The following is a 21,454-nucleotide window of genomic DNA, read 5'->3' on the forward strand; positions in this document are numbered from 1 at the left end:
GCTCAGGTGAATGCAACACCAGCTTAATATATATAAACCTTGGTTCTCAGATTAATAAATGGAAAAGTGTATTTTCTACCTGATTTTAGATATTCAATTCAGATTCACACCTTTGATATTCACTAAAACTGACCTCCAATAATTGGCACCCAAATAGGATTTGAATGATCCAGCAGGAAAGTGCTTTCTTGGTGAGCTCAATGATAAGGGTAAGCAAGAGGTAAAAGTAATCTATGACCAAGGTGACATGAGTATTAAGATATGTTATCATATATAAAATAAAAGATAAAATGTTATATTATATATCAGATAAAAATATGAGGTATAGAAAATAAGATATAGATATATAAAATATAATACAAAATAAAGATTTAAGATTTTAAAATATAAAATTTAAGATAAAATTTATAAGATTGATCCTTGTCCAGCTGATATCAATATAGTACACATATTGAATTGGAATAGGGCAAAATCAATCAAATGGTAGGAACAGAAGAACATCTTACACAAATATCATGCAAGGACCTAAGAAGACTTTTGCTGACTTTGTTAATTGCTTAACAATGGCAATTCAGCATTCTGTTAATGACAGGGAAGCAATTTATATTCTATTGAGACTAGTTGTTCTTGAAAATGCTAATGCTGATTGTAAGCAAACATCAGCTGGGGAAAAACCAACAATGTCTTTAGTAGAAATGATTCAAAGGTGTCAGAATATTGGGACTTCTACTTCTCAAGCTGCAGTAAAGATTGCTGCTGTAAATCAGGATAAATCTGAATCTCAGAATTTTTCAAATTCTTGTAAATACTATAATTATGGACAATTGAGTCATATGAAGAAAAATTGTATTACTCAAATGGTTGCACTTCATCACAATCCATCAGATAAGCCTTTGATTTAAATCTAAAATGCAGGAAGGGCAGGCATTGGGCTTCTGAATATCACTCTCTGAATGATAGAGAAGGTAATTTGATATTGAGAAATTATTCTCAGGGCCATCTTTGCCCCTATCAAACGTTGGGACTTGCACTTTTCCTTATTCTCCCCTCAAGCGATGCCTGCAAACAATACCTTAAATCTGACTTTTTGTCAGTGCAAGATTTAATGCATGCTACCCAGGAAGTGCTGGCCTTGATTTATCCCCCTTGGTGTGACACCAAATTACTGTTAATATGGGAATATGTTCCCTCTCTATTGGAGACCCAATCAGGTCTTCTTTCTTCTGGTATGCTAGGTTTCATTTTAGGATGTAGTTTATAGTCATTTTTAGGGAGATGGTGAGCCAATTCTTTGAATTGTTCACTCTTAGAGCAGGTCTCAAGTAATAAATGAACCAGACTTTTCCTATACATGAATTTATCAAACACTGGCCCTCTAAACACATATTTTCAATCATTTCTTTCCCAATTACAGTGTACTACATGTTCACAAATTCTTACCTTTTATAAGTCTTTGAATAAATTCACTAAGATTTTCTATTTAGTCATGAGCAAAATTTTTGTTTCAATTCACCCTAATCTCTAAATGTGAGATGGGGAGGGAAAGCCCAAAGTTCAAAATGGCAACTTCATAATTATGGAGACAGTCACTTTTTATTATCTTTCTGAAGCTTCCTTCTATTATGTAATATCTTTTCTAAGGAAGTCATTATTTTTCAGCTAATCAGAGAGGATTGGTTTTGTTTTTTTATACTTGGAATCCACCATTATTAATTTCAGCAATGTATGTCAGTGAAAAATGCACAAAATCTTATTTAAAGTATGGACATGAAAAATTATTTCCACTGAGTTTTGAATAGTGAAGACTTCATGGTGAAGGTGGCAGGTAAGCTAAAGAAGTTTAGGATTTCAGCAGGCAGTGGGGAGGAGAAGAATTTCAGCAGGCAGAAGTGGGGAGAGGAAAAGCAAGTGGTGAAAGGTGAGAGAACATTTGTGTGTGTATAAGGGACAGATACCTAAATTGACAGACTAGGAAGCCTATAAATGCTGTTTTCTAAACAAGAGAAACTATTGAAGGGTTTTGAAAAAGTGAATGATATGACTATAATCTCCCCATAAGGACTTAATCTGACAGAGATGGGCAAAATAAATTAAAAAGGAAAAAAAAATAAAAACAGATAATGGATAACTTATAAGAATATTGTAAAACTCTAGAATAAAGAGTAATGCATGTATAAATATAATAACATGAAGTTATATGATTATAATCTTTTTTCATTTGATATTTTGCTTTGCTTTAAAATTCCTAACCCTGTTTTTCATTGTCACTGAGACATCAAATCCCTTTAACATCTCTCAGTTCTTTCTCAGGCTATCAAGTATCCTACTGCTCCTAAAAGTATTTTTTCTTCTTTTGCACCTCTGTATCCTCACAAGATATCTTGGGGTTTACTGGCTAGATTTCTTTCTGAATAACAATGCATTAAACCAAAACCAGTTTGATTCTCATTAGCCACCAACAGGTCCTAGACCAAGCCCCATTTGGTCATTGTTTGGGTCCTGATCGACTCAGGTTTAATGTAAATAGCAACCATTTCTGCTTTGGCTAGAAACCCTGAGGGTTTTCCCCTTCCAGATTAATTAATTCATTTACTTAAATTTTTGTGTTTTGGACTAGGTGAAAGAGGGGATTCTTTGCCTCAATTGCTACCTAGCCTTAATTACTGAATGGATGCAGTCTCAGTCAAACTGAAACCTGTTGAAGACTTTAGCTTAAAAAGGACAAAGTCACCCATTGCACCCAGGGCCAATCATATATGTTGCCACTGGACCCAGATGGCTCTGGAGGAGAAAGTGAAACAGATGGGTTTGCTCAGTTTTCCCTCACTTAAATCTAATTCATTTGCATATTATGCAATCACCCCCCAATTTCATAGACCTCTTAGAGAATGAAGGACAAACAACAAACTCTATATTATTTACTCTCACCTTACTTCCCTATTTCAAATCCTTGGTGGACTAGTTCAACTCTACACTATAATTGTTTCAAACTTCATGGTCCTTTGTCCTATTATTGATCATCCCTGACCAAGCTTCAACTTTATATTACTCTCACCATCAACTTCCTTATTTTCTGTTCATGTGCTATTGAACAAAACATGAAGAGTCCACTACAAATCTATATTATAATATATAATCTCAAATGTACTACTCTACTAATACAATCTTTGACATGTCCATAGTTGATTTACTATCCCACTTAACACATAAGCTTTTCCAAATTTTTCATTGTTTTTTAACCTTTCTAATGGAAATCTTCTTATCTCCCCTTTAGCTTATAATTATTTTAATTCCTCCCACTCTTCTCACATCCACCTCACACTGCTCACAGTAGGAAAACTACCATCAACAAATTAACAAAATGTGAGGGTAGGGTAGAAATATGAAGGTAGAGACATTTTGTTTGCTCTTTGTATTCCCAAAGTGTTGTATTGTTGCTTATTTATAAAAATGAATTAGTAAAAAGAAAAATACATTATATTTCTCTGAAAATATTTGAGATGAGTTGTCCACAGCTATCTTATCTCATATCACTAAGATGCCTTTTTACTACTATTTTTTAATATTTCTCTGAAAAATTTTGAGATGATTTGTCCACAGCTTTCTTATATCACTAAGTTGCCTTTTTACTATTATTTTCTTTTTCAGTGGTTTCACATATTAAAGACCCTTTTTCTTGTCAAGGCAAATATTTCTGCCTGCAGAATTGATCCCATTTCATTCTACATTCTCCAGCAAATCATACTCTCTCTCAGTTTTACTCTTGATAATCTTCAATTTCCACCTGTCTACTTGTTGCTTCAGAGCTGTGAAAAATGTAACCAAGACTTCTCTATCCTCCCAAAAACTATTTAATTTGCACATTCTAACTGTTTATCAATCCTATAACTTTCATCCATCTTGTGTCTACAATTCTTGATAAAAATCTTTATTTTAAGGATCTCTTTTCTAAGGAAAATATCTAGTGAAGATATGTATTCACTCTTCTCTAGGATCTACAGATTCTCTGAACTTTCTCTACCGTGAAATTTCTCTAAGAAGAGGCCTTAACCTGGAAACACTTCAGTATTAGTGACATCTTTGAGATTAATTTCAATTTATCCTGTATTTGTTATATATATTCAAAGATTATTACATATTTTTACATTCATTACATTGTGTGTTACTTGAAAACAGGGACTGTTTATGACTTTCTTGGCATCTTGAGCACTTAGCACAGTGCTTTACATATAGTAAACACTTAATAGAATCATATTGATTTAATTTGTTTTTGATGGAGGGAATTTCATATCCCTTTTCCCTAATTTATTCTTATTTTTTAATTTAATTATTTATTATCTTTACTTCATTCATTCATTCATTTGTTCATTTATTTATTTATTTATTTGTTCCCATAATTCCTAATTTATTCTGAGCATTCAATCTTAACTTTCTCATAAAGCATTACCTCCCAAATTTCCCAGAGTTATTTCACACTGCTTTAACATATCCTAACTATATTCTAGACAAAAGTATACTTCTTTTGATACTAAATATGCCTTTTTGTTATCCTCTAATTGTTTTGCTTACCCTATTGTCACATCTTTTGTATTATATTTCCTGTAAAGTAAAACTTCCTTGTTCATATTTGTATGAATATATGTTTATATGTATATAGATAAATACATATTTATTTTTGTCTTAGGACTTAGTATAGTTCTTGGCCCATAATAGTCATATAATATGAAGTGTTCTCCTTCCTTGTTTCTATTCTCTGGCTTTTTAAAATTTCAACTAAAATTCTGTTTATATGAAAGTGTTCCCATTGCCAGTTTATTCCTACTTCCTCCAATTTTTTTTTGTCTCCAATTCATCCTGTATGTAACTAGTTTGTCCACAGTTGTGTATATATTGTTTCAAAATTACACTACAAGTTTCTTAAGAGTAGGTATTTGTTCTTTGGCTTTCTTTGGATGCCCAGTTTTGATCACAGTAATTGAAATATAGTAGATAATTCATTAATGTTTATTTACTTATTTGTTGTGATTGATTGTTTCCTCTATAAAGCCTTTCCTGCTTTTATGGACAAGCAATTATACTTCTTTGCAACTTCACCTAGACCTTGAATACACTAGAATAATATCATGGACCTTTCTACGTCTTATTGTACCATATAGTTATTTTTATTTTTATTTTGTGATATAATACAATAATCTAAATGACAGTAGGAATATCTAGTTAACTAGGTATTGTAGGTTCTCAACTAGGGGAGTTAGGTTGCTCAGTGGTTAGGATGCTGGACTTGTAGTCAGGAAGACTCACTTTTCTTCGTTCACATCTGCCCTCATATAATGGACTAATCACTTAACCCTCTTTGTCTCAGTTTCCTCATTTGTAAAATGCACTAGTAAAGGAAATCACTTATGACTCCAGCATATCTGTTAAGAAATTTCAAAATGAGGTCAGAAAGAGTTATACATGACTGAATGACAATGGCAAAATTTTGCACCTCATCCATTGCTCATATCATGGATATATGCAATTAGTCGCTAAAGAATTATTGAAACTACTAGAATTGAAATCATATATATTTATACAGTAAGGGACAAGTTCAAATTAGTACTTGGCATATCTGCCTTCTACCCATCCTAAATATTTTCCAATATATCTCATTGTTTACCCAAAACAAACAAAAAAAGTAATGATTGGGGTAAGAGATAAATTATTTAAGTTACTTCCAAGTTTAAATCAACACTATATAGGAATTCCTAAACTTCCAAGGAAGAAAATTAAATTCATCTGCAAGAAGCAGCTTTTTAGATTGAAACATTTTATGATCTAATTGTGTGGCTAGGGTTTCCAACTATATGACAGAGTAATATGAAATGTTATTACATCTTAACATTTATGTGCTTTATGGTATAAAATCAATGACAGCTTTCTAAATTACATTAAACACACACACATACATATATTTGACTTTACTTTCAATTACTGTACTATTCTTATTTTAAAATCCTACATAAGACTTTCATGACTTCTAAGGAAAAAAATTACTTCACTGAGAAATAAATTCTGTAGGATGCTTTGAAATAGAATTTACCTCTACTAGCACTTCAAGAATGTTAGAGTAGCTTGCAAAGTTTTAATCAATGTTTAGAAACTTGCACAAAATAAAATGTATCTTCAATTTCTCCTGAAATGTAATTGATTAGTTTCAAGGCTAGAAAAACTTCTAGTATTAAATTTATGCTAAGCATTTCTTACTTCATTGCTTTCTGTCATTCCTTTTACCTCAATCTTCAGACTAAAAAGCCAAGAACATATTAAAATATATTTTGTCTTGATATAACTTATAGAAAATTGATAATTATCTGTCCAGAGAAATTCTAAGTATCATGGAAGCAGAAGCACTTTTTAAAAACTTCATTTGTCAATAACAAATTCAATAGATCATCTTCTTCTGATTGGACATAGTTTACTTTGTACTTCACTATTATTTGGTGGCTTTAATTTTTCTCCATCGATGTTGTGCTGCATTCAAGAAGATAAATAACTTATAGATACATCATTTAATGATTAAGCAATATTTTAAAACACAATGAAGATGAAGATATGGACAGTGTATACAATTAATAGATTTATTATGTTTCTGTGAAAGGACTAGGAATATGTTCCTAAACCCATAGAGCTTGTGAGTTGTACAAGAACTTCAGGAAATGTTGATTGAAGGCTATGTACATAAATCTTGAGCAAAGAATGCTAAATTATTCTTCAAAAATGTTATCATTTTCAGCCTAGGAGAAAAGGAAGAGCTCCAAGGAGGTGGTGGCATCGCAAACAAGTTTTGAAGAAAGAATATAATTTTATTAAATAGAAACAAAGTAGAAATAGACCTTAGATCTGAGAAGTAGGCTTTGTAGTCAGAAAAAGATAGGGTGGAATTAAGAATGCCTTGACTTTAATATAGACTGCTTAAAGAGGAATGGAATGAAATAAGACTGTATAAGGGTTTTTTTTTTTTTTAAAGGCTTCACTATCATTGTAAGGAGTTTGGATTTTATATTAACTTTTAGTCAGCAACTAAAGTTTTGCTTTATTATTGTTGTGGTTGTTAGTAGTAGCAAAAAAAGAGTGATGTGATTAGATGTAAACATTGGGATTCATATCTTGATGTCTTTGTACAGGGTAAATTGGAGAAAAAAGACTAGAAATAGGTAAACCAGGTAGGAGAGTCAGCTGGTAGAAAAGTAATAACTATCTAAAGTATGATGGAAGCAGTGTGAATAGGAGGGAAAACAGATGGATTACATTTTGTTTAAAGTTACAGGATTTGTATATTCTGTGTTGCAAAGTTACCAAAAGCTTAGCCTCACATATTAATATTAATGAAAGGAAATTAATGGCTTATAACATGTAGAACTGTGTGTTCTCAGAAGTTAATGAGTCCTGTAGGCTGTCAGCACAAGGATTAAAGAGTCCTGCGTTTCGATAACAAATGATGACTGAACTGGCTAATATACTAAATAGCCAGAAGGAAATCTTCCCAAGGCAATGACATCAATGAGTAATTTCATAATTTCAGACACATTTGCAAAGATATGGCCAACTCTTTCATTTAGAAAAGTGCCAATTATTCAAAAATTGAAATGATATTATATTTTTTACTATTGCAATATGGTAGGTATAACTGATTTTTTGATGCTTTTTCATTGATCATTCCAGGTAGCAACGCCCTGCCTTAGCTTGTGTATAAGATTTAGATATTCCAAAGTTGGGCCACTTCATCATCTGACTGGCTGCCATGTGTATACTTCTCTCTCCCTTGTTTCACCATTTTCCGATCCTATTTTGGGCACAGTAATCTGTGTTCAATAGATTATTTCTGAAAATGATGTCAATTGACTTCACTATGGATAAATTCTCCATCCATATAACTCTATTACCTGAGACAGAACACAATACCACTCCCTTTTATTGAATTTTCTTCCTTTATTAAAAAGTAAGTGCTTTGAGAGCAAAGATGATCTCACTTTTTGCATTAGTATCTCCAGTACAATGCAGATTTTAATAAGTTTTTATTTGCATGAATTTTTTCATTCATTGGTTTATTTGCTTGCAGTAAGTAATTTTGATGACTGCTATAAATACAGTTTAAATGCTCTAGTATTTCTAGACCCCATTGATTCTAGTGTTTTTTCAACATTTCCCTTAAAAAGCTATACCTTTAGTTTCTGTAGATGAATATTGTTATTATTTTGCCTAGTTTCATAAATTAATTCCTTGTTAATCTGGCTGCCTTTGTCCTAAATATGTAAATTAATTTAGGTATTATTACTTTAATTTTATTAATGTGGTATGATTATATATAATGAAACCATTTTGATCATTATTGCTTACTTTTATGTCTGCAAAGATTTGTGTTATGTCATCACAAAGTTATTGTTTTACAGTAAGTTGTCACCTATAAGCCTTTCTGTAATAATAGATAAAGAGGCTGATCATTTCTGATAAATTACTTTGAATATTTCTAACATAATCATTAGTTTTTAAATTGATTTTTCACGGAATCTCTAGGATTCAATAAGTAAGCCTTCATATTATCATTCCTCTCTGTTATCCACTCTGTCATCTTTATTTTCTAAATGTGCATGTTTCATAATGAGGTAGCTAGCATTTCTAGAAATATAAAACAATTAATAGTAATGCAGTGACCTTACTTTATCCCTGATTTAACTGAAAGATTTCAAATGTTTCTCCTTTACACATAATGTTTGAATTTGATTATAGATAAATCTTATAGGATGACACAGTGAACAGAGAATTGAACTTAAAATTACAAGGTCCTGAGTTCAATTCAGGCTCAATATTAATGTTATCTGACATTTTGCCAATCACTTTACTTCTCAGCCTCAATTTCCTCTTATGTAAAATGTGGATAAAAATACCTACCTTTTGTTTATCAAAGCAAATGACATGAATATTTTGTGAATTTTAAAGTATCATGTAAATATTATCTATTATATTATCACAGTAAAGAAAATCCACTTAATTCCATCCTTTTTGATAATTTTGGCAAATGAGTGCAAGATTCTCGCAATGGCTTTTTCTAAAGTTAATAGTATGACCATATGATTCTGATCATCTTTTATTCAAAGAATCTATTATTTTTGTAATTTACTTTTGTTTTTTTGCTATTTATATGTAGTTATGTCTTTTCCCTCTATCATATCCAATTATCTTACAACCACTTTGTTTAAAAATCACACAATTAAAAGGGGAAAAAAGGTTGCCAATATAGGGACCTGAAATCAATAATAGTTGTATATCATTGTAATAGTCAGATAGAAATCATATGTTTCTCCATGTTCAGCAATCCATGACAGAGTTATTTGGGTCTTGATTTTCATATATTTTTCTCTCTCATGCACACACACACACACACACACACACACATATATATATATATGTATATATATACATACAAACACATACTCATACTCACATCTATATTTACTGTAGATATTTCTTATATTTATGACTGCTCTTTTTGATTCTATAGTCTCTCATTCTGATTCCTTCCTCTTCCCATTTCAGTTTAATTCCCTATATTTGTTATTTAAAAAATGTATATATGTAAATTTATTAAATAAATTATTTTTAATAAATAACTAACTTATTTAATAATAAATTAATAATAATAATATTTTAATATTATTTTATTATTGTATTTATTATATTATTTAATTAAAATAATAATTAAAATAATAAATTAAATTAAAATTTAATTTTTAAAATTTAAATTTTAATATAATTTAAATTTCAATTTAAAAATTAAAAATTAAAAAAAGTAAATATATTATTTAATAAAAATAATAATTAAAAATAATTAATAATTAAAAATAAAAATAATTAAAAAATTATAAAATAATAATTTAATAATAAAATAATAAAAAATAAAATAAATAAATAAATAAATAAAAATAAAAAATAATAAAAAACTAACTAACTAAAGCAAATGCAAAATTTAAAAAAATATATAAAAAGGGATAGTGAAAGGAAAAACAAACAAAAACAACAACAAAAGCATCATCATGTGTCCAGCAGAACCACAGGAAAGATTCAAAATATCTAACAATACATTTCCATTTCAAGAAAGATATATAATACTTGAAGACATTTTGTCTATAACATCCACAGATATATACATATATATATATATATATATATATATAAATATACATACACCAAAACCTGCACATACATAAACATATATACATATGTATGTACACATACATCAAAAATTATTAACATGGCTGACATATAATTTTAATTTTTTCTTGATTGAATCTTATTTAAAGTTTGACTTTGATATCAATGATTACTATTCCTATTTTCCCCCTAATAAATTTTATTGATCATTGTTAATTATGTTTGTGTACATCTCCTATTTCTTATCTCTGTTGACTCATCTACTTTATCTCTCCTTATTAACTTCCCCTTATTATTACTTAATTTTCCTGCCACCCCCTTACCTACCATGAATCCCTCCCTTCTCTTTTCCCTTGTATCCTTTCCCTCCCTCTTTCTTCCTTTCCCCTTAATCAACAAATCTTATCTCACTTCTATTGATCTATGCATTCTTCTATATGCTACTTTATTTTATTCCCTTCTCCTCCTCCCACCATTTCTTTGTAGATTTTGGAGGGTGCTATATCCTTTTTGTTGTTATATAATCCATGTATGCATGTAGATATGCATGTATGTGTGTATGTATGTAAGTAGGTAGGTTGGTAGATGATATTGTTTTCTCTTTAACCCCTTCCCAATATGAGTAGATTTTCAGAACTAGCTTTCTTGTTCTTGTATCTCATTTGTAAAGCATAACTACTACTTTCACCTTTTCCTAGACTGTTTTGCTTTTTATACTCTGCCTTTTCCCCTCTTTCTTTTGGACTACTCAGTTACTAATATCAATCTTTGACATAATGGCTTATACTTTCATGTATAAATCATAAACAGTTTGTTCTTGCTGAGTCTTTTGAAATTAGTTTTGATTTTGACTCATGTTAAATTTTTGGTTGAGTTCAGGTTTTCTGTAGATAAAACAATTCATTTCGTGCCCATTTTTTCACTCAATATTATACTTAATTTTGCTGGATAAAATATTTTTAGCTGCTTTTGATGGTTGCTACATAGTATTCTAGAATCTGTGATCTTTTATTGTAGCTGCTGATAAATCCTGTGCAATTCTAATTATAACTCCAGCATATATACATTTTTGTTGTTGTTATTGTTGCTTGTGAAATAGGAAAGAGCAGGATTAATCTTAAGAGGACAATATTGAAATAAATTGAAAAAAAAAATAAAAACAAAGCTCTCCACCTGAAGTGATAAAACAAGAAGAAAATCTAGAAAAAGAAAAAAAAATCCACATATAAATAACTCAAAAGAAAATAGATTCCTTTAACTCTCAGGGATTTAATAAATTGCACTATTTTCTTTTCTGAGAGTCTACTTTTCTATAGTCTTCTTATGGCTTATTCTAACCACATACTTCTTGATCCATTGAAATTGGCAATGTTATTGTTCCATGAACAAAATGCTGCATCTCTGGTCTCCAGGTACATTTTCTGGTTGACCTCTAATAATCTTTCCCCATTTCCCATTATTGAATTACCAGTAAATTAACTTTAAGTTCCTGCTAAAATCTCATGTTTTATAGGAAGCCTTCCTCAACTTGTGCTAACTATAATATCTTCCTTTTCTTTGCCCATTTATTCTGAAGATAGAATCTCTGCAAATATTTATTTGTTTGTTGTCTCTCCTCCAATGGTTATGAGCTTCTTGAAAGAAGGGACTATCTTTTTGTTTGCATATTCTTATGCATATTTGTTCATTTTACTCGCCATTAGATTGACAAGCTTCTTAAGGACAGTAACTAATTTTTTTACCTCTTTTTGAATTTCTAGCACTAAGCAAGATATCTGGCATAGAACTCTGGATCTGATAAATATTTATTGGCTGATTGACTGATTAATAGAATTACAAGTATAGGTCACCATGTTCAGCCTACTTTAGAATAATTATGTTCTATAAAGAAAATGTTTTAGATATATTACAAATCTAATTTAATAATTAATAAGTAGTAAACATTAACTTTGTTCCATCAATGAACATAATATTTCTTCTAACATAATTTTATGTGAGCATATCTTACTTGAGAGATCTTTTATAATATGAGGTTCTTTTAATCTGAAGAGAAAAATGAGCCAATAATTGCAAGAAAGAGAATAATCATAAAACTAACATTTTTGGAGTAATACTGCTTGATCTCTGGTTCATTGAAAGATCCATGGCCAGAAATTCAAAAGTATTTTAAAACATTCAAATCAATTTGATGTACATGTCTGATTAGTTCCATTGTCTTAGCTTCAGGCTATCAGTCAAGCTACCTCAATGACATCATTTAAATGTAGCTCATTCTTTTTGCCATCAAATGTTTTCTGTTTAGTGACTGTGTTTGTCTTTTGACATTTCCAAAGCAGGCTACTTTTTTCCATAGGGTTCTAAAATAGTCAAATCTTCTTGCTGCAGTGGGTGTGGGATTATTCCACTGCAATTTATTTCTGAGAGCAGTCACTTGTTGTTGTTGTTTTCCTTCACAATTATTCAGCAAGATTTGAAATTATTCCTCTAAAGTCATAGGAAATTGTGATCCAAAACAAGGGGTTGCAAAAGAAAATGTTGAATTCTTCTTCACTGTTCTTTGTCATGCTTTTTTTTTAATGTGACAAATGCCCCTTATATTTATATTTTGGACATATTTCTATTTTTATTTGTCCATAATTATTGCTCACATGTTTCATACTATACCTGCTGCAGTCTCAATGTGTTCTAAATTGTAATTTGGCTCTTCTTGTTTTATGTTATTTTTCTTCTTTTATTTGTGCCTGTCCTTTCTTAAATGCTGTCACTGCTTGATTTCTTCCAGAATTTTGTTAGTAATCTCATTTTATGTTCTTAATATACTTACTATATTTAGAATTTTGAAATTTTGCCTGTTTGGTTGTTTTGTTTTCAAGTATAGGGTAATGGACAATTCCTATGATATCAATTAAACAAATAAATGGTTTCATCTGTAATTTCAGAAAGATACTGATTTTTGTTCCTTATAATTCTGTGATCATCTATATCCTTTTGCTGATGAGGTTGTGGAAGATCACACAGATTTCTACCTTTCCTGAATGAATGTTTGTCTTTTTTATATTTTATTTCAATCATATCATTCTTGCTTTTTTCAAAGTTCAGGGACAAATGTTGTGAACATTTGATCTAATATAATTAAGACAATTATTTGCCATGCATAGAATATGTATGTGCCTATTTAAATGACATTGCTAATGGTTTCACCAATATAATAAAATAATCATATACATGACAAAAATGTAATAAACTAGGGTAATCTGAACACATATTAACTGTGTCTATGAAGACAAGTATATCATATATATATTTATAATTTTCCATCTCAGATCTATTGGAATTGAGTTGAGTTATTCTATCATTGAGAAGAGCCAATTTCATCACTGTTAATCCTCCCATAATTTTATTATTACTATGTACAATGTTCTCTTTGTTCTGCTTATTTTATTCATCATCAGTTCATGTAAGTCTTTCTGAGTCTTTCTGAAATCAACCTGTTTATCATTTCTTATAGAAAGATAATATTCCATTACATTCATATATTATAACTTATTCAACCATTCTCCAACTGATTGGGTATCCATTTAATTTCCAGGTCCTTGGCACTACAAATGAGCTGTTACAAATATTTTTAGACATGTGGGCCCTTTTCCTTATTTTAGAATGTCTTTGGGATACTGGGATCCAGTAGTGATACTGCTGGATTAAAGGGTATGTCCCTTGGTTCTAATACTCAATTGCTCTCCAGAATGGCCAGGTCATTTCACAATTCTACCAACAGTATATTCGTATCTCAGTTTTCCCACATCCCCTCCCTTATCTTTTTCTATTATATCAGTCACTCTGAGATCAATGAGGTGGTATCTCAGAGTTGTCTTAATGTGCATTTCTCTAATCAATAGTGATTTAGCACATTTTTTTTTCATATGACTAGAAATGGCTTTATTTTCTTCATCTGAAAATTGTTCATAGCCTTTGACCATTTATCATGTGAAAAATGGCTTATTATCTTATAAATTCGAGTCAGTTCTCTATATATTTTAGAAATGAGGTATGAACATTTGTTGTGAATGAGACAAAATACGACAGTTTTTTATTTGGATTCTATTTTGCCCAATTTTATTTTAGATCTTGCTTCATCATCTGTGCATAATATGGGATTTTTTATTTGGAATCAAGCAGAATAGCATACTTGAAGGAAAACTGCCCTCAGAATCAGAAAGACCTGGCTGAAAGATCTTTTTTTGACATTTACTCTCTGTGATTCCAGGCAGGGTAGTTAACTTCTCTATTCCATAGCCAATGGCTTTATCCTGTCCATTATATCCATTAATTGGCAGAATTCTAAAGGGAAAAAAAATAAAAGGCCATTAGCTTTAATTCATTTGCACTTTACCATATATTTATAAAATGCAAATAAATACATGCTTTCTATCAATAGAAAATAGTTTCATGAAAACTCATCATACATCAAAACACATGATTAAATGATATTTATTGAAGAAACTGACATATTGTTCAACAACTCTAGGACTTTCTTCCTGAGTCAAAATGCCTGAAAATAAAATGGAATTTTAATTACCTTTGTTTGGGAAATAATAAAAGCACAGGAAATAACCTCAGAGATTAAGAATGAGAAGTGAGAACCATATTTTTTTTGTTCTCTTTGAAAGAGTAACTAATGCTTTCTTCTTGGCAGTTCATGGAACCTGTACAAAAATTGACTCTATATTAGGACATAAAGACCTCATAATCAAATGCATAAAGGCAGAAATAGTAAATGCATTTCTTCAGATCCTGATGCATATAAAATTATATTCAGTCAAATCCCAGGGGAAAATAGACTAAAAATAATTGAAAAATAAATAATCTCATCCTAAAGAATGAATGGGCAAAACAGCAAATCATAGACACAATTAATAATTTCATCTAAGAGAATGACAATAATGAGAAAACATATCAAAATGCAACCAAAGGTGTGGGAACTGAGTGTGGTTCACAACATAGCATTTTCACTTTTTTGTTGTTGCTTGTTTGCATTTTCTTTTGCTTCATTTTTTTTTACTGGTTTGCTTTGATTCTTCTTGTGCAGCACAATAATTGTATAAATATGTATGCATACATTAGATTTAACATATATTTCTACCATGTTTTACATAAAAAACAAACAAAAAAGAATAACTGAAACTATTTTTACTTGTATTATATCAAATCAATTGAAAATAATTGAAGCAGATTTTTAGCTATCTCTCTTATAAGAAGTGAGAATTACCCTTCCTAAAACCATACAAAGTGAAGTAAAAGTGAGTGTGTATTTGATTCTTAATAATTTTAACAATTCAATTTTGACAGAATGTTTCTTGATGGTATAACACTGATTATGGTAAAGTGGATAGTTTCATACATGAACAGAAAACATCCTATACAACATCTCCGAAAAATGACCATTCATCTTTCACTTCAAGAACTCTAAGGGAAGGGACGTTATTTTCTTCTGGAAACATTATATGTGGCTTTTGGAAAGTTTTAAATTTCAGTGTTTTTTTTTTTTCTTTAGCCCTTAAAAAGTAGGAAAATCAATGTCTCTGGATCAAATAGTACATGATGAAGGAGGGGACATAAAATGTAAGAATCCTGAAAAAAGGAGACTAAGTATAAAGGATTTTGAATGACAAACAGAGGATTTCTTATTTGATCCTGGAGCTGATAGTATGCCACTGGAGTTTATCAAATAAGTGGTTTGGTAGAGTGAAATAAATGTTCCTGTGCTTTAGGAAAATCATTCTGATAGCTGAATAAAAAGAATGGATAAGAATGGTGAGAAACTATTGAAAGGTGGACTAACTGGTAGACTATGCAATAGTTCAGGCAAGAGGTGATGAGAATTTGCATCAGTGAAACAAATGTTTTTGAGAGATGTTGCAAAAATGAAATCAATAGACTTTGGCAATAGATAACATTAGAATGGTATAGTGAGAAATCTCAGATGATTTCTAGACTATGAGTTTGATAGAGTAAGAGAATTGTGTTGCCCTCTAAAGTAATAAAGAAAGTTGAATGATAAGGGAGTTTGGAGGAAAATATATTTTCTTTGAATATATTGAATTTAAGATGTTGGAGTATCATCCTCCACCTATCATCCTGGATGAGGAGACTAAGAAAAAAAATCAAGGTGAGCTAAGCTATTACAGTGTCCTGAAAATGGAAAGAAGAGAATATCAAGGAAAAGTTGGTGATCAGTCATTTTATTTGGCAAATGGGATATGATTTATAACTTTTATACATAGGTATGATGAGTTAAGTGAGTGGTTTTGGAATCCATATATTGGAATTCATCTTTTAATAATTTCATTTTTTTCCTATTTGCTTCTAGGCTAGCATGTTGAGATTTGGAGGGATTTTAATTATGTCATCTAAAGTGTTAGCTATCTTTCCTGATTCTCTATCATTTGAAACTTTGATAATGTCTTTTGAGATCCGTCCTAATTCTAGGTTTCCAGTCCCTTGATTGCTTCATTCTTCATTTGAATCTTTGCTAAAATGATGAACGAGTAATAGCACCAAGGAGCGTCAGGAGTATGTGAATAAATGTTTAACATCTGGCTTCTCTCTCCCCCACTCCTGCGGAAATGTTTAAAGAACACATTTTAAAGTTTAATCTGTATTATTAGCATATTTCCCTCAGTTTCTTAATTCTCGATAATAGATGTGAATCATGTAGCTAAGTCACAGGTGGCTAATAATACTCTCAAGTGTAGCCTGAACCAGATGAAAATATAACTGGGAAATAGTTGACAAAATAAATGAAATCCAATAAAACATAGTTAATATTGCATTTTAAAACTAAGTCAATATGAAACTGAGAGAAATTCTTGTGTATGGATTAGTAGTACCCATTTCTATTTGAATTTGACATTACTAGTTTAGACAATCAACAAAACACTAAATCAAGTCCTGACTTGTAGTCTTTATGAGGTGTAAATGCTCATACTCAAAACTGAACAATGGCTCTCCAGAGAGAGGACAGCTGGCTTTAATACATTCCTGCCCATAGTGATTCTTTTTTATTTTTCCATATCATTAGTTCCTGTGAATGAATTCCAATTAAAATTTGTATTGTGTTTTCATAATTTATAGAGATCGTTTCCTTTTTTCCTGCATCAATAATACTAAGTATATATTGCTACATAGTTACAAAGAGTTTTATTTAATTTGATCTTTACAACCACCCTGAGGTGGAAGGAACTATTTTTATTTCCACTTTACAGTTTTTTAAAAAAAGTGAGTTTCAGAGTAGTTAAGTGACTTACTTGTCAATGACTATCTAACTGTTATTAAGGGTGAGATTCAGAGTCTTTCCTGACTCCCTGTTTAGTCTACTTTCCAATTAATCTTGGGGTCATATTAATAGAAGAATGCTGATTCTTATTTTACAGATGAGAAAATTGAGCTCTAGAAAGAAGTTTATCCTTGCCAGTTTTTGCTCAGCTCATAAGTGACAGAAATATGATTTGATATCATTCTTTAAACTCCATCGCTCGCTCTTTTGATATCTCACTGCTGTTATGGCACCTCATAAAATATGAAATAATTTCAGCATTACCCCAAGAACAACATGTATGGATGGTAGTAAATCAGGTGCTAAAATCATTTAGGGATTGCAATATCAAATCTAAATTTTATTTTATTGTTTGTCCTAACTCAGATAACCAGATGTTAGCTTATAGGTATTCTGATAGAGTCAGAGAGATTTTCAGCTACAAAATATCATTGCTAACCATAGTGCTTTCTCCACAGTTCTCAAGTTATTGCCTCCTGGGCAGTCACAAACCTTTGGCATAATCAGATGCATTTTACTGTGTTAGCTAAATGGCCCCTGCAAAAATGGCCTGTATAGAAAAGCTGTATGCAATATTCTGTGATGCTGCATTGCCCCCATCTGCCATGTCCATTAGCAGCAGATGATAAAGAAGGCAACAAGAGCACTCTGAAAAAATGCACTAAAATGACTTTTCACTTCTGGTATGGATAGAAAGATGCAATAGCAATTTTTACTACCAGCAGTTTCCAACCTGATACTTCACTTTAGCAGTGCAGCAACATTCATAAAGTAAAAAGTTCAATTACACAGATAACTGAACAGAAGGAAGGAGTTTTATCCAAACCAACATGTAAGCTTTGCAATACTTCCAATGCTAGACTATTAACATGACTGTGTAAGTATTGGGGTTATGGAATTTATCATCATCATAATAGTTTTGAGCTGGAAAGAAACTTAGAAAGCATTTAGTCCAATTCCAGTATTTTATAGATGAGGAAACAGATCCCAGAGATGGTAAGTAGCTAATTGCAAGAGAGCTGAGGATAAAATTGAGAATTCCTGACTTCTAATCCAGCACTCTTCACAGAACTATACAGTTTCCTCATTTATCTGTTTATCTTTCTTTTAATTTCTTCTTTTTCATGTCCAATTGTGACTTTACCTTTTAAAAATCATCTTAAACTTTTACAACACTTTTTAAAAAGTTATTAAAATAGATACATATTACTTCCATAGTCCTGTGACATATATGGGACATTATTTATTACCTATATTTTACAAATGAGTAAATCCAATCTCAGTGAATTTAAATGACTTACCAAAGGTTGTATGGTTACTAAAATGATCAATTGGTAACTAACTTGAATGTCTTTCAACTCACTGTCCAGTCTAGGATTATATCATTCTGCCTTTTTACTTTTGATTTATGTTTATATTTTCATCATTGCATTTCAAAGATAAATTGTTAGAATGTAACTACATTGATCAGATACTGAAATTCAGATTTATTTTGGTTGTATTACACACTGACAATACACATGACAATTTCTGTACATCTGGTCCATAGCAAACTAAATTGACTGATGTTCCCACTGAATTTAAGTGGATTTCATACATATGTGTATAGATAAGTACCTTTTAATTAGATTATTTAGAATCCAACCATAGCCCTGATAAGAGACAGTTCTTATTTTCTCTCTTACCATTATTAATTATATCTCTTTACTTATATAATGATATGTACCTTACATGATTATTGCAACCGGTGTATAATCTTTCATTTTCAACTTTCTATACTGACACTTTTCCCTTGAAAAACTGTCTTTAATGAAGAGATGATTATATGAAGTTATGTGTTTCTGATTTGAGGAAAGAAAAAAAAGTGGTTTGTGACCAAGATGATGGGGAACAGTGAAAAAATTAAAAACTATGTCATCAAAAAATAATTTAAAAGAAGTGGAGGTAAGAGGGGATTAAGATAATGTAGGGGACATATGTATTCTGGCTTCAATTATTGGAAAGTCTGGTATGTGCAAACATATACTTGTTAAATGTTTAACAATCAACTGTCCTAAGAGTGGAAAAATTATGCACAACACATTTTTAAGTTTACTTCATTTTTTAATTTTTATTTATTTATTTATTTTAATAGCCTTTTATTTAGAGGTTATATGTATGGATAGCTTTACAGCATTGACAATTGCCAAATCTCTTGTTCCAATCCCCTCCTTCCCTCTCCTCCCTCCCCCAGATGGCAGGATGACCAGTAGATGTTAAATTTATTAAAATATAAATTAGATACACAATAAGTATACATAACCAAACTGTTATTTTGCTGTACAAAAAGAATTGGACTCTGAAATATTGTACAATTAGCCTGTGAAGGAAATCCAAAATGCAGGTGGGCAAAAATATAGGGAATGGGAATTTAATTTAATGGTTTTTAGTCATCTCCCATGATTCTTTTGCTGGGCGTAGCTGGTTCAGTTCATTACTTCTCCATTGGAACTGATTTGTTTCATCTCATTGCTGAGGATGGCCAGGTCCATCAGAATTGGTCATCATATAGTATTGTTGTTGAAGTATATAATGATCTCTTGGCCTTGCTTGTTTCACTCAGCATCAGTTCATGTAAGTCTCTCCAGGCCTTTCTGAAATCATCTTGTTGTACTTCATTTTTTAAAGTATAAACTATTCACAAAACAATAAATCAAACCCTTATTTGTCACTTTTGCTGATTTTCTAAATATAAGCACTCACATTGACAATTAACAACTGTCTATCCTAACTTCAATTGAGGTGATTGCAACACACACCAGTCTGGAACAGTTAGACTTTTATTATAAGGAATGATAGGTAGTAGATACTGAGAGGAAATTTTAGTTTTGATGTTTGGAAACACTATCTTATAATTAGAAATAATGCAAAATAGAATTTTATGCAAGGCATTGATTTGGAGAACACAACAGAGACCATCCCTAAAAAAATCAATTAAATTATTTCTAAAGGTTATTAACTATTTTGCCATCAAATGTATGACATTTCTTATGTCACCAATGTCATCAGCATTTGTACTTCCTCCATTAAAGTAATCTTTGCTTTATTAATAAGCTGATTATAGAAGTAGTATCTCTCCTCCAAAAAGAAAAATAGAGTATTTTTTGGCAAATCTTCCAATAATGCTTTTTAAAGAATTTAATTGGGTTTGTCTTGAACAAATGAAATCTAGGCAACCTAATATCTATATCTCTGCTGGCATATCCTCTAAAAATTAGTGAATTTCTTTAAATACCAAAGTAATAGCAGAGGAGGAATTTTAATTTTTATTTATAGTAACTTGTTTACATTAAATCTAAATATTTCTCCAAAATAGTGCAATAAACAGTTTCTGTTTATGCTTAAAGAGCCAGAGTGAAAAAAAATATATATATATTTCTGATTTTATGGAAATTATGTAAATAAAATATTATTTCAAGTATTGCCCATGACATACTGATAACATAATGAAATGAAACAATGAAGTTCATCTTAAGAACTTATTTGAGTTTAAAAAAAGCAAAGTGAAGTGTAGAGGTCTGTCTTATCAGTTTGGTCTCTTGGAAAGAAAAGAGGGAATGAAGACAAAATATAAAGCAATAAATGAATTTAACTCTTGAAACTTGTAGCAGAGTAATAGTTTTACAAATCTCTAATAATTTCAACTGATTCAGTGATTACCTCACAATTTTTCCTCCTTCTAGCATTGCTCTCAATCCCCCCAACATTATTCTTCTCATCTGATTTGAGTTTCAAACAACTCTAATCATTCTCCCTCTCCCCCCCCCCCCCCCCCCCCAGAAAGAAAGGGAATTCTGCTTTGGCAGGTCTAATAAGGATTCTACTTCTGAAATCATAAGCACTGACACAGCCAATCATCTAGAAAATGAAGTTTCTTGCCAGAAAACTTCC

The sequence above is a fragment of the Sarcophilus harrisii genome, chromosome 1 (genome assembly GCF_902635505.1).
Source record: "Sarcophilus harrisii chromosome 1, mSarHar1.11, whole genome shotgun sequence".
NCBI classification, from domain to species: Eukaryota; Metazoa; Chordata; class Mammalia; order Dasyuromorphia; family Dasyuridae; genus Sarcophilus; species Sarcophilus harrisii.